The sequence below is a fragment of the Dipodomys merriami genome, unplaced genomic scaffold, assembly GCF_024711535.1.
Source record: "Dipodomys merriami isolate MVZ:Mamm:240054 unplaced genomic scaffold, mDipMer1.0.p SCAF_4, whole genome shotgun sequence".
NCBI lineage: Eukaryota > Metazoa > Chordata > Mammalia > Rodentia > Heteromyidae > Dipodomys > Dipodomys merriami.
The window spans coordinates 86957235-86971754 of record NW_027205603.1 but is presented as its reverse complement, the minus strand read 5'-3'; positions in this window follow the sequence as shown (position 1 = coordinate 86971754).

The following is a 14520-nucleotide window of genomic DNA, read 5'->3' as shown; positions in this document are numbered from 1 at the left end:
TTGTAAAAACTTGAAAGAGCTAAGTAAACAAACCGACATTAGTGTTCATATGGTTTAGAAATCAATGATTGCCAAACCTGATACACAGATTTAAAGAATTCTGTATTGTACTTTCAGCTATGTTTTTTGAAGAAAGAGAAATGCTCATTTGAGAAACTAAGAGACTAAGAATAATTCTGAAAGAAACATGTTGGTAAACTCACACAAAGTTCCAGCAATCAGGACTATATATAGTAAGTAACTCAGGGGTTGACACACAGATCTCTGTAGGAAGAATTCAGAGTCCATGTTTATGGTCAATAGATGTGCAACAGGGCAACTAAGATCATTCAAAAAGAGTAGAATTGCCTTTTCTCACTTTACAGCACATACAACTAAATCAAAATAAACTACGGACCCTGGATTTGCTCATCTAATTCTCAGTGCCTCATTGTTTTACCTAACCACTATGGTGCCAACTTCCTAAATGAAATTGGGAGGCTTGTTTTTGTTTTAATTTTGAGTTTTAGGTTTTATTCCAGCAATGCAGATGTTTCCAGCCACCCTTATTATGTGCATCAGCTGTTGGTTTACAGCATTGTATTCACTGCATTTCTTGCTTCCAGCTCTGCTCATCTCATGTCTGCATGCCTGATTCCCACGGATTTTTTGATTTACTTACCTTGATCGGAATGTCTGCTTCCTGGTTTATGCATTAGGGAAATTGCACATTTTTTCATGTGCTCGTCAGACTGGATGGAAGCAGCATCCCCTGTTTCTTCTGGTCTATTTCTATCCTTGGTCAGATTGGGTTGTCTGCAGCCCAAATCTAATTACTTGTGCCCCCACTGGTGTTTATTATTATTATTATTATCATAAATCATCATCACCTGTTTGACATCCAAACCTGCACATTTGCCTAGAAAAAAGAACCAAAAGCATGCCTCATGTTTGTGTGGCTGTAATTATCTGTGGTACACAGAATGACCTCAGACTCTGCTGTTTTTATGCACTAATGAACAGGTGGCAAGCTTGGACTACATCTTCCCCAACAATTTCCTTCAGAAACTCTGGCATCTGGGTAAATGGATTAAATATTGAAACAAAGGCTCCGAGGGGACCTTCACCCTTGATTCTCCCATTAGCCTTCACGTGTCAGGGTTTGATAGATTAATACAGGGAACACGGTATGCCTTTTGGAATCAGTGTGCTTCTACTTTCATCCAAACCCTGACTCTGCCTCTTTTGGACACACAATGAGATCCATATCAAGGTTAATGCTCATTATTATAATGTTGGAGCAACCTGGTAGTGTCTTTGTTTTGGGCTCTTAATTATAGTGTTCAACTGTCTTCATTGTCTGGTCCAACTCATTCTTCCACAATAATCTCCAAAATGGCCTTGTCTCTAGATATTCTGGATCATGTACCATTCTCCAATATGTACTGCACACCGACAATTTTAACTCCTCTTATGGTTTGAAACGTTTCAGCCATTACCTCCTCCCTGTAACCTGCCCTTGCACACATCTCTTATTTATTTGTTTACTTTCGAAATATTAGAATTAAATTGAGTTCAGGACCTCACATGGTGCACATACCTACTCTATGAACTTCAACTGATGTACAGAGTACGCTTTCAGCTTTCCCCCTATTTTTATGCATTTATTTTATTTTATTTTGTTGTAAATGTGCTGTATAGAGGGGTTACAGTTACATAAGTAATGAGTACATTTCTTTTCAAACACTTCCTTATTTTCTCCTACTTTCAGTTTTATTCAGTTCACCCATGTTCCTAAATGTCAATGTCTTTCTCAGATTGAATAAACACCTTGAGAATGGTCTCTAGTGTATTTTCCCTTAAGAGTCAAGACCAGCTAGACTCTGCTGTCTTTGTTTATTCTTGTTTACTCCAATATCTAGGTAAAGCACACAACTACAAATCTTGAGTCTAGTTTAAAAGTGGTTTTCAGAGAGACCAAGAGATGCAAAAAACCTCATCACTGGTGGGACATACTTTGAGTGAAAGTAGAAAGATATGAAAAGAAAGAAGCAGGTAGATTATTTTCTCTCCCCAAAGGACTGAGCTCAGAATGATTTTGTACCATTTCAGATACCACAAGGGACCACAGGAGGATGGACTGGCAAAGACCCATGACTTGGGGAAAATGTGGCGCTGTGTAACTGTGTTCGCCTCTCATCCTTGCTTGCCTCAGTTTCTGTTTGCTCAGTCTGACTGCCTCTAGACTACAGTTATAAAAGAAGCAATTTTTAAGTTTTTTTTTTAAATCCAGGCTGTTTTCTAGTAAATCCTACCCCACAAACTCTTCAGATTCATTTCTAAAGACACATTATGATACCACGCAGTACACACTCCTCCCCCATACAATGGGATTTTACTCATCCATTAGAAAGAATGAAATTGTGCCATTCATAACGACATGGAAAGACTTGGAAAAAATTATATCAAGTAATCCAAACCAGAGAAATAAAGGTTGCTTGATTTATTTCATTAGTTGTAGATAGCATGTGCCTATAAATCAGTAAACATGCTGGGTGGTATGCGAGCAGCTCCAAATCAGTTAATTACAATAGATGTGATAGAGAGCGTAAACAGTACAATGTTTTAGAAATACTACCTCAACACCCAATAAAATGAACACCAAGAAGTGGGTACTTGCAGGGGGCTGTGAAGCCAAAGAGAGAGGGTTGGACAATGAAGGGGGGCATGGAGGAAGAATGACGTCAAGATTTAATTTGCATATACCACAAAATTGAGAAATACAAGGGAAAGGATGGATCAAAGGGGGCTGAGACTGTTGAAGGGCGGACACTGATCAAGATACATTGTATTCATATACTGCTTTATTAAATAACCTTCCCTTGTATAACTATGTAAAGATATTTTTTAAAAGATACATCTTGAAAGACATTGCTTTTTGGAAACACTCCTGTACTGAAATTACTCACAGGAAAGGCAGTGAACAAAGGGGGGGGGGCGGGAGGGAGGTAGTTCGGGTCAACACTGACACTACTACACTAAAAAGATGGCTTAGTGGTAGAGTGCTTACCTAGCATGCATGAAGCCCTGGGTTTGATTCCTCAGTACCACATAAGCAGAAAAAGCCAGAAGTGGTCCTGTGGCTCCAGTGGTAGAGGGCTAGCCTTGAGCAAAAGAAGCTCAAGGACAGTGCCCAGGCCCTGAGTTCAAGCCCCAGGACTGGAAAAAAAAAGATTAGATCTTTTGTCTCTATGTTCTAGAGAAATGAGTCCACAGACCCTGAGGGAGATGTTAAATGACAAAGATTCATTGAAGAAAAAGATAAGCAGGACTCTGGAGAGACAGGAGAGGTCAAGATATTGGAAATATTTCTATTCAACTTCTTTTGTGTCATGAGCTCTGCATGCAGTGAAGTGTATCTGCCTAGCTCTTTTGCCCTTTCAAACATGTGTTCTCAGACCTTGCACTTTGTGCCTACAGATATATCATCCTCTTTCTTCTTGAATTGTAATCTCAAACTTAGCACATTCCATGATGTACATCTTAAAGTGCACATACTTGGGAAAGTTCCTGCTCCCTTCCCCAAAGTAGTATATATAAGAATAAGGTCCTTCAATACAATTCTCCAAAGTGGCATGTAAGTCACCTTAGGATCTCAGAAAACATACGTTCCTTATAGTGCTCTTGTGGTAATCCAATACTATTGCTAGAAAAAACACTAATCATTACATTGAAAGTCTAGGACATCCTATAAAAAGAACATTGTGTGAACAAAGGACACTCTGGTCTTTGTCACTGAATTTATTGAACAAAATTTTTCCTTTCAAGCTTGAAAGACTGAGTTTATTACAGTCTTGATGTCCTGATAGCACAAAGAAGAGTGTGACATCCTGAGAATGAAGTCAGGATACCTGAGCTCTGGTTCTGCATCATTTGTGTAGTGTTCAATTTACCAAGTCAAAACAATGATAGTGGAGCCTTGAGCTGGGAAAGTGAGACACAGTACCTGTCCACTGACTAAGAGTTCACAGGCCACTGGGAAATTAAGAATAATATGTTCTCACACTGCACAAAGGTTAGTGTTTGCAGGGGATGTATTCTCAGAAACATGGCAGTGTTTAAGGAGGGTCCCTAGTTCAGGCAGTTGGAAAAGGATGTCTTGTGGGATTCTTATCAGAAATGAAATTGAAGCTGAGATCTAATATAGAAACCAATGATGCCCAATTGATCTGAGAGGGTTTGAGGAGGAAAAACATTCCCAGAAATGATAATAGCCTATACAAATAGTATAATTAAAGAGGACATACACCAAAGTAGGGAGGTAACAATAATTTCACCTGGAAGTCACAGGTGGCTGGCTGAGGGCATTTTCTCTGCATCATAAGAGAGAATGAATGGGTGAACTCATTGGCAGCTTTGGCCTTATCGTTGGCACAAACCAAAGGTTTGTGGGTCAAACTGGCACATCTAAATGCTCATAGCTCTAAGCCCTGAGAACTTGATGCTTATGACTCCAGAAGTTTTCCAAGCCAGAAACTAATAGCTGTAGGTGCTCAGATTGGAGCCTTATTCCTCTGAGTCTGGACTGCGGGCAGTTCTGCACATGTAGCTAGTACTGCAGTTACTGGACTATGTGTGCCAGCACCCTTGGCTCTTAACGCTTGTCAGTTCTCTGGAAGTCTTCCAGTAACTGCCACTTCTCGGTCTCCTGCTTTGTCTTTCACAGACTTTCAGTTTCTACAGTCTTCCTTCTTGAGTGTCTCTATTCCAAGCTGCTCTCTGGAACTTTCTAGCCACCTCCTTGTTATGACTCCTGTATTGCTGTTGCAGAGTAAGCTACTTTTAGTATAATGACTTCCTGTGACATCATAGCCTGGTAGTGTTGCCTCAAGCAAAAATGATTGTGATCGATTTCACATAAATGAAAGCACTGATTGTGACCATTACCCATGGCTCTCAAAAACACTGTGATAGGGGCAGGAACTGGTGTAGGAATTTCATCTAGATTTAGCCCAACGTCAGCATTTTCTGCTTTATCCAGTGCTTTGCAAGGTGACTGCCCTGGTAACTGGGAGGAGAAGATGTTCCAGTATCCCTCCGGTCCCCTCAGCTATTACAACTCATCAGTGCATCTCTCTGCTTCACCTGCCTTGTTCTAAGACAGAGAAAGAAGGAAATCATTTTCAAATAGATTCATAATCAGAAGAAGGATAATCATGGTAACTATATCTCATCACCTGCAAGTGCCAGGTGCCACATTAAAAAACAATCTCTACAACTAGCTGATTCCATTTATTAGTCAGAGTAGAAGAAGTAATAACTGTACTTTTGTTTTGTTACCCAGGTGCTAGAACTCGTCTTTATTAGAAAAATACAATGTTTACCAGCTGTGTTTCCTCCATACCTAGAATTCCTCCGTCACCTTAGGAAACTACTGGGCCCCCAGGTGCCAGGTCTGTTTCAAACACGATGCTAAGAGAGAAAGAGAGAGAGAGTCTGGCAAGGACCCTAACTCCATCGCTTTGGTTATAATCGCACACACCCTGCTTCCTCCAGGCTTCTGCTGTGCTGAAGCCCGCGCTCTTCCCTCTCCCCGCTTCCCACAGTGGAGTGTCATCACTGGGGGGTTCAGTCATGACCCAGAGCTCGGTGCTGAGCCAAAGCCCGCAGGGGCTTCCAAACCCGTTTTCCTCGGTGTGAAGCTTAGGCAACCCCTGCTCATGTTTGTGTTTGCACAACTCAGACCTTCTGGACCCAGCACCCCACTGAGTGGCAGCAAGGAGTTCTTTCTTGCTTCCTCAACCACAGTGGTGTCCTGTAATCAGACACATGAATCCTATCATGTTGACCCTTCAGAATGAACAGAGCTAGATTCCCAAGCTCCTTTCCTTTAGGATATGTTTAATCCCCAGGCCCTGTGTCTCCCTAGGCCTGATAACAGGAAAATGGTACTGGGAAGGCACAGATTTTTGTCAAACATAAGTAATTCAGTTACATCCTGTCTCTAAGAGCCATGGGGAATGGTTTCACCTGATGTTTATTTAACAAAAACAACCCCACACAGTAGCTAAAGATCTAAGTTCACTTTCCTCCTAGGCTAAAAAACAGTTTGAAGCTCCTTTCCCTTAATATCTTTTGAGTATGCGCCCATGGGAATCGTCTTCAGTACTGATTTACATCTAAGCAACCCTTCTGGGAGTTATTATCATCTTCATTTTGTGTACAAGGAGAGCAGTTCCAAGAGGTTACCTGCCTTGTGCCACACTGCTAGCGAGATATAGAAATAGGAATCTAATTCGGGTCGACCCGGATCTCAGCCTCTGGCCCTTTCCTAGTGTTCTCACTGGTCCCAGAGCCGCGGGGCAGCTACATTGCTGTTTTTCATCAAGTCAAATGCTAGAGCCTCATAGACATTCCTTTTCTTCCTCTTTGAGTTTTCTGTCTCGTCTTCCTCTTTTCTCTTGCTCTTCCTTCCTCTGTCCTCGTCTCTCTTCCTGTCTCTGTCTTTCTCAGGCTGTCTCTCGGTCCCTGTCTCTGTCTTTCTCATATGTGCTTACACATACCATTCTCCTCTCCTTTCTTCCCCTCATATCTCCCTGTTTCTCTGTTTCTGTTTCGATGTCTCTGTTGGGACAGCAATAAGGTTTACACAATGATCTTCCTTTGGACTACTCATAGATAAAAATCTACAATGCTTCTGAGACTTCATTTATTTCAAAAGACACTAAGAAGGTAGATAGATTGACCTCTGAAGGGGCAGTCCCTTTGGAAGGCTGAGCAACATCCTAATAGAGGGTACCTGTGGCTGAGAGCGCTTCACAAGTTGCTGACAAGAATCATAAATCTTCTGCCAACTTCCCTGAAAGCTTGTCACTCCTCTGCCCTTTTGCTTGATGAATGCGCCTGGTTCCCAGCGCTATAAATGTTGAATAGATTCTAATGGATTATCTGAGGCCAAGTGTTCATAAATGAGACTCATGGGGTAGAATTCTTTCTTGAGTGAGTTCCAATTTTCAAATGTACTTAGAAGCAGAATTCAGGGAATAATGAATATTTAACAAATGTTTAAAGTCTTTAGATAAGAATACTATTAATACCAGTATTTATAGCTTACCTGCCTTTATAGTCATTTTATTATGATCAATTTTTAATTGACACATCAATTATGTTATTTCACATACACATTATTTTGATAAGAACACTTTAAATCTGTCTTAGCAATATTCAAAGACACAGGGCTTGTTATGAGCTATAGACACCACATCATACAGACCTATCCTTACATGTGATAATATTTTTATGTGCTTGTAATGCCAAATGCAATGTACAGATTAAATAAAATAAAAGTGGTGAGGGTGAATATGATAGAAGTATGTTATATAATGAAACTGGGCACCAGTGGTTCATGCCTTTAGTCATAGCTACTCCAAAGGTTGAAATCTGAGAATTTTGGTTCAGTACTGGTCATATTAGACAAATCCAAAAGATTCCTCTGTCCAATTTACCGGTAAAAAACTGGAAGTGTAGCCAGGTGCTGGTGGCTCATGCCTGTAATCCTAGCTACTCAGGAAGCTGAGATCTGAGGATCAGGGTTCCAAGCCAGCCTAGGCAGGAAAGTCTGTGAGACTCTTATCTCCAATAAACCACTAAGAAAACAGGAAGTGGTGCTGTGGCTCAAGTGGTAGAGTGCTCACCTTGAGCTCTTAGGGACAGCGCTCAGGCCCAGAGTTCAAACCCCACAAACGACAAAAAAAAAAAAACAAAAACAAAAACAAAAACCCAAAACCAAAACAAACAAAACAAAACAAAACTGGAAGTAGAGATCCAGCTCAAGTGCCAGAACGTCATCAATGAACCAAAAGCCAAGCAAGGGTATGACATGCTGAGTTCAAGGACCAATGCTAGAAAAAAATAATAATAGTAAAGTAAAAATTATATATAACAAAATCCACTTTTGAAGTCTAAAATTCAAAATAAATAAAATGCAGACCAATTGCCAAAAAAACACTATCCCTTAAAACTCCAATAACTTTCTTTCCCACTAATAAATATAACAGCCTTAAAATTTCTAAGGAGCCACCAAAGACCCTAAATGGCCAAAGTAATCTCGAATGAGAAGAGGATGCTAAAGGAATCATACTACTCGATTTGCTGGCATAGTACAAAGCCAGTATTGTTTTGATTACAGAGCACTCAAAACAGTATGGTACTGGCATAGGAAGAAAAGTGAGAGCAAAAAGAGAAGATTGGAAGCAAGGATGTAAAATCTTCCTCCAGGCTCGATTGTTGAAGCTGGGCGTCAATAGCTCACACCTATAATCCTAGCTACTCAGGCTGAGGATCTTGGTTCAAAGGCAGCCCACACAAAGAACCATAAGTAGCTCTGTGACTCAAGTACTAGAGTGTTTGCCTTGAGCTGAAGACCTAAGGGACAGCACCCAGACCTAGAGTTCAAGCCGCATGACCTGGAAAAATATGTTAAAGCATCCTAAGCAAATTGCCCTTTCCTCAATCACAAAAAATATCTGAAGGATGAGACCATGCGAATAGGAGCCTCAAACATTGGAGAATATTAAAGGAAAATTTCAGACTGTTTTCCAATCCAGTTTCAACTTGCTTCATTCTCATTTCCTTAATAAAGCTGCATTTCTATTGTGGAAAAAAAAAGAGGGGCTGGGAAGGTGGCTCAGTGGTAGAGCGCTTGTCTTGCATGCATAAGGCCCTGGGTTCGATTCCTCAGCACCACATAAGCAGAAAAAAAAGCTGGAAGTGGCATTGTGGCCCAAGTGGTAGAGCGCTAGCCTTGAGCTGAAGAGCCCTCAGCTGTCCCTCAGACAGCACCCACGCCCAGAGTTCAGGCCCATGACTGGACACCCCCTCCCCCAAAAAAAGAATAGGAATGACTGAGCACCTAAAAAGTGCCCTCAGACCGATATGATAGGGCATTTGCCACACATTTATTGGTTTTATAATATAATTTTGAACCACTGTATATAATCTCAATAAACCCTATGATATATATTGTTATTATTATTATTATCATTTCCCAATTTATAGATGATAAAACTGAGACTCATGAAAGTTGGTACCACCTGAGACTTCAGAGGAAAGACAAGACCTTCAGAATTCAATATAAATAAACACACAAAGTACCAGCTCCTATGGGACACAGCAAAGGCATTACTCAGAGGATAATGTATAGCTTTGACTGCCTAATCAACAAATTAAAGAAATCTCAAATCAAGACTCTAATGCTGCACTCCAGGCTCTTAACAAAAGTAACAAGCCAAATCTAATCCAGTAGAAAGAAAGAAATAATAAAAATTTGATCCAAAATAAACAAATTAGAGACTAAAAAACATACAAAGAATCAACAAAACAAAGAGTTAGTTCTCTGGAAAAAGTAACAAAATTGACAAGTCCTTAGAGATGAGAATGGGAACACTCAACAGAAACAAGCAAAATTTAGAAATAAAGGAATACTTTGTAAACCTTTATGTGAACAACTTGGAGAACCTGACAGAAATGGATTCATGCCCAGAGAACATAAATATACCTAAACCAAGCCAAGAAAGGTTTAAACCAATTAGAAAGACCCATAATAGGCAATGAAACTGAAATGGAACTAAAACACCTCCAATCTGAATTCTGTAAGTCCTTCAAAGGAGAACTCACTCCAATGCTCAGACTCTTTGATGAAATAGAAGGGGAAAGATCAGTACCAAACTCATTCTATGAAGCCATTATTACACTCATCCCAAAACCAGATAAGAACTCATCAAAATAAAACCATAAATTGGTCTATTTGATGAACACTGATTCTATCTATCAATAATATATACATATCGATTATATATGCATATTCTTAAAACTGTATATATGTTCTCTATGTGTGCTATATATAATAAGTGTATATTCTTAATATTCTTTTTTTTCATAGATGGATCTCCTTTTATTAACTTATGAGTACAGAAGAAATGATAGCATTGGATACCAGGTGTTTCTACTTCTAATCACCTACGATAAAAGCCAGCTCCTCAGCTTTGCACAATTTATTCTTAATATTCTTGATAGAATATATATGGAAGGATGCCCAACTATGTTATAAACCTTACATTTTTTTCAATTTAACAACTATTTATGAATATATGCTGCATATAAAAATATAATGTTGGGTTTCTGAGCACGAACATGATGACAGACAGCATGTTATTTCCTACATAGTTTAAATTTTCTATCATCTTTTTGTTTTCTAGATATTAATTATAAGTTAAGGATTCTAGTATGTATTAAAATATCATATTCCATAGAATTTATTGAATCATTATAACAACTTACTTAATCTTTATAACAACTAGATGTCTTTTCTAATCACGAGGCACAGTTTGATTTTAAGTCTTTCCAACTCCTAATTTCAGAGAGTGGTTGTCAATGTCTGAAGGGAATTTTGGTTGTCACAACTTGAAGAGAGTGGGTAGAACTAAAATCCTGTGGTGCACTCGACAACTCTTCCAACAGAGAAAATGATCCATGGTGCTGGGCTCAGAAATCCTGCACTTTATTATAAGGTTACCTAAGAACAAATGTTTTATTTTACACACTCTTCCTATGAAAACTGACCTTAAAGATTATTGAGCCTTACTACTGGTAGCTTAGTAAACACCAAGCTTCCACTATGTATGGACATAATTTTGTTTGATTTATTTATCCATTCATTCTTTCAATAAGCCAGTATTGATTAGCAGCACAACATGTAGTCATGGGAAAATGAACATACATATACAAAGTTTTCTAATAACTCACTGCAAAAGAAGTTTTAGAGTTTGTTTGCTGAGCTAGGGGACAAGTGAACTCATGGTCCTCTGGCATCTATTTAATAGAATTCATCTGTTATTGCTGTCAGAGTTTCCCCGCAGTGAGTCAATAACATATTACAGGCCTCCTTTGCAACAGTAAGGCTCGAGCATCAATAAAAGCTGATGGCGCTCAGGACACAGGTGGTTGAATATGGAAGTGCACGACTTCAAGAGTTCAGCAATGGCCTTGTGTAGGGAACAGGTGTGAGCTTCTTCACACACCCTTATCTCCTTCACCGCATGAGAGAGCTCAAAGTTTCCTGTTCTCCTAGGAAGACCTGCAAGTTCACACAGCAGTGCACTCAAGGCAGCTCTGGGGATGGGCTACCATGGAAGGGGCTCAAGCAGAGAATTGAGAGGCTGAATCTGAAAGTTGTAGAACCACTCAAGGGATTGTAGACTATCTTGAGAAGAAGTCTTCAGACTAGGGCATTTAAATTGATTCTATTTAGTCAGGGATAAAAAAAATTCTCCTAAACTTGGGATATTATGACTTTATAGGTGAAAAATAAAGTCATGTTTGAGACACTTGCAGTGTCATTGGAAAGATGTTGTATAAACATTCTCTTTGTTTTAGGGGAAAACATTAATTTTTTAGCAACTATTTTTTTGGCAGACATGGGGCTTGAACTCAAGGCCTGGGTACTGTCCCTGAGCAAATTTGCTCAAGCCTAGTGCTCTACCACTTTGAGCCACAGGGCCACTTCAATGTTTTATCAACTATTAAGCCAACACTTCTGCTAGGTATTTTTATATAACTTGCTAGAATATTATTTCACTAGCTTTTCTTTGTTTTAAATAAGAGTAGTTATCAATGCAGTAGGGTTCCCTTCTGTCCACATCCCCTCCAGCATCAGTTGTTATTAGAGCTCTTGATTATAGCCATTCTAACTGGGGTGAGGTGGTATTTCAGTGTTGTTTTGATTCACATTTCTTTTATGACTAGGGAGGTTGAGCATTTCTTCATGTGTCTATTGGCCATTCTTCTTTCCTCTTCAGAGAAGCTTCTCTGTAAGTCTTTAGCTCACTTATTTATGGAGCAGTTTGTTTCTTTGAGGATTTGTTGTTGGGAGATTTAATTTTTTGAGTTCCAGGTATATTTTAGATATGAGACCCTAGATACGGAACCAACCCCAATGCCCCTTAGTAGAGGAATGGATCAAGAAAATGTGGCATATATACACAATGGAATTCTATCTGAAAGAATGACATTGCCCCATTTGTTAGGAAATGGAAAAATTTGGAAAAAATATAAAGTGAAGTAAGCCAGGCCCAAAGAAACATAGGTCCCATGGTTTCCCTTATTTGCAATAACTAGTACATGTCTGAGACAAGCAGAAATGCTCAGATAAGTTGATGTTAAGCGAAATGAACCCCAAGTGAAGGACTCAAATGTTTTTTCTTTCTTGCTATTGTGTCTACCATATTTATAAGATATTTCTTTGTTGCTTTGTATGTCCCTCCCCCATGGTATAACCCCTGTTTTCACTGTATTTGATGTTGATATAATTTGTGGAGGGGAAAGGAAAAGACAAATTGTTAAAATAGGGATACAGGTAGACCCATTGCAACAATGAGATGTACAAGATATTATGTAGAAAATGAACTTTACAACTTTGGGGAGGGGTAGGGGAGAGATGGGAAGGGATGTTAAGGGGAAACAAAGGAGGAGGCAACAGTGCTTGATAAGAAATGCACTCATTACCTTGCCCATGTAATTGTAACCCCTCTATATGGTATTTTCACAATAAAAAATTCTCAAATAAAAAATTCCAAATATACAAACTTTTTTCCCTCCTGGGGCTTCACATATTTATTATTTATTGCACAATATTTTAGATTTTTTTTCTTATAAAAATATTTGTGTCTGGGGCTGGGAATGTGGTTCAGTAGTAGAGAACTTGCCTTGCATGCCTGAGGCTCTGGGTTCAATTCCTCAGCACCACAGAAGCAAAAAGAAAAGATCCGGAAGTGGCGCTGTGGCTCAAGTGGTAGAACACTAGCCTTGAGCTGAAGAGCTGAGGGACAGCGCCAGGCCCAGAGTTCAGTCCTCACGACTGGACTCCCCCCCCCAAAAAAATTGTGTCTACCATTATATCCTGGTGAATCACTCATCCCACTAAGTGAAATTTATAGCTTCTCAGACCTCCAAACCTGGATCATTTTTCTCTTTTTTATGACCTAGAATGCTATTTTAAACTTTGCATAGCACCCACGAACTACTCTTGATCCTTTGAATTTTGTTAATAATTATTTTCACTATTAATTAAAAGCTTCTAATTGGCAAGAACTATGGTATTTTTATTTCCTCTATGAATTCAGATATATCACACCAGGTACTCTATTATTATTATTATTACCATTATTATTGCTATCATCATCATCATTAATAGTGCTAGTAAACCTCACTATAGTTTGTTGGTGGAATTTGAGTTTTTTGAAAGCTTTTACTTTTGCCCTTTAGAAAGCTCCTAGTTTCCATGTATATAAGGTCTGTTGTTACCATAGAAATGTGATATCAAGCTACAGAAGAAAGAATCTAGAGAGGTCTTAAGACGACATGGGGAGGAGTGAGAGGAAAGAAGTAGAAGGGAGGAGCAGGTAGAGGAGGCTGAGCTTTCCCAGCATTCCAGACTTCTCTAAAGAGGCACAAGAGTTCCCACAGGTGAATTATCCACTTAGGATCTTCCAATCCAGCAAAACTCCCATACTGCAATACCAGTCAACCTTATGCAGAACAGAAGTTTCCCCACTGAGCCTGATTAATGCACAGATTCAAAAGATGTAATTGAACTTTACATTGTCACTGAAGCTTTGGGTTGTTTATTTGCAGCAATAGATAATCAACACAGATGGCCCCATCTAAGTTCCTGCAGGAAGGATAGGGAGCTGTCAGCTGGTGGACTGGCAAAGGTGACTGAGACCATGACTGCTGTTATTGGCATGGGAGTCCCTATCTGATCCCATCTCCACAGCAGGGGCTCAAGTGCAGAATGATGCAAATGCTCCAGAGATTTGGTATGAGAACTAGCACCAAATATTTTTCTTTGCATTCTATTGTCTAAAGCAAGGGATAGGACCTGCTTTCAGCCAAACATGGAGAGTAGTTCCACTTCTCATGAGGAAGTGCTGTGAAACCACATTGTAAAAAATGCCCAAACCCTGGGAAGGATGGAAAAAGCAGTCATTTCTGCAATGTGCCACCGAAATGATGATTTTCCTACAAGCATCTTCACACATGATGAAATGGAAGTTTAGGAAAAGTTCAGCGACTTGCGAAAGCTCACAAGCCACTGACATGATACTCTCAATTGGACTTCTTTCATAATTCTTCTTATGTTTTTTTCTTGTGGGTCCCTGTCAGCTGTAGCATTTTTTTTGCAGGGTGAATCCCCAAGAGTTTTCCAAAAGCTTTTGGTATTTCTCCATTATTAAAAAGTAAGAAAATACTGGTTATATGTCCACAACATCAAAATTGGATGTTGAATGCATTAGCCATTATGGCAGGACCCTCTGAGAACTGGTCACTCTCCCTCTGGAGCATCTGGACTTGTCACTGTGCTGTTCAGATGGGTTAATCATCAACGTTTGTTTTTACTAACTGCTAAGTACTTGGTTCCTAACACACGTTTCCAGCGTTTCCATTGAAGAGCTCTATTGAGATCTGGAGAGTTTATATTCCTCT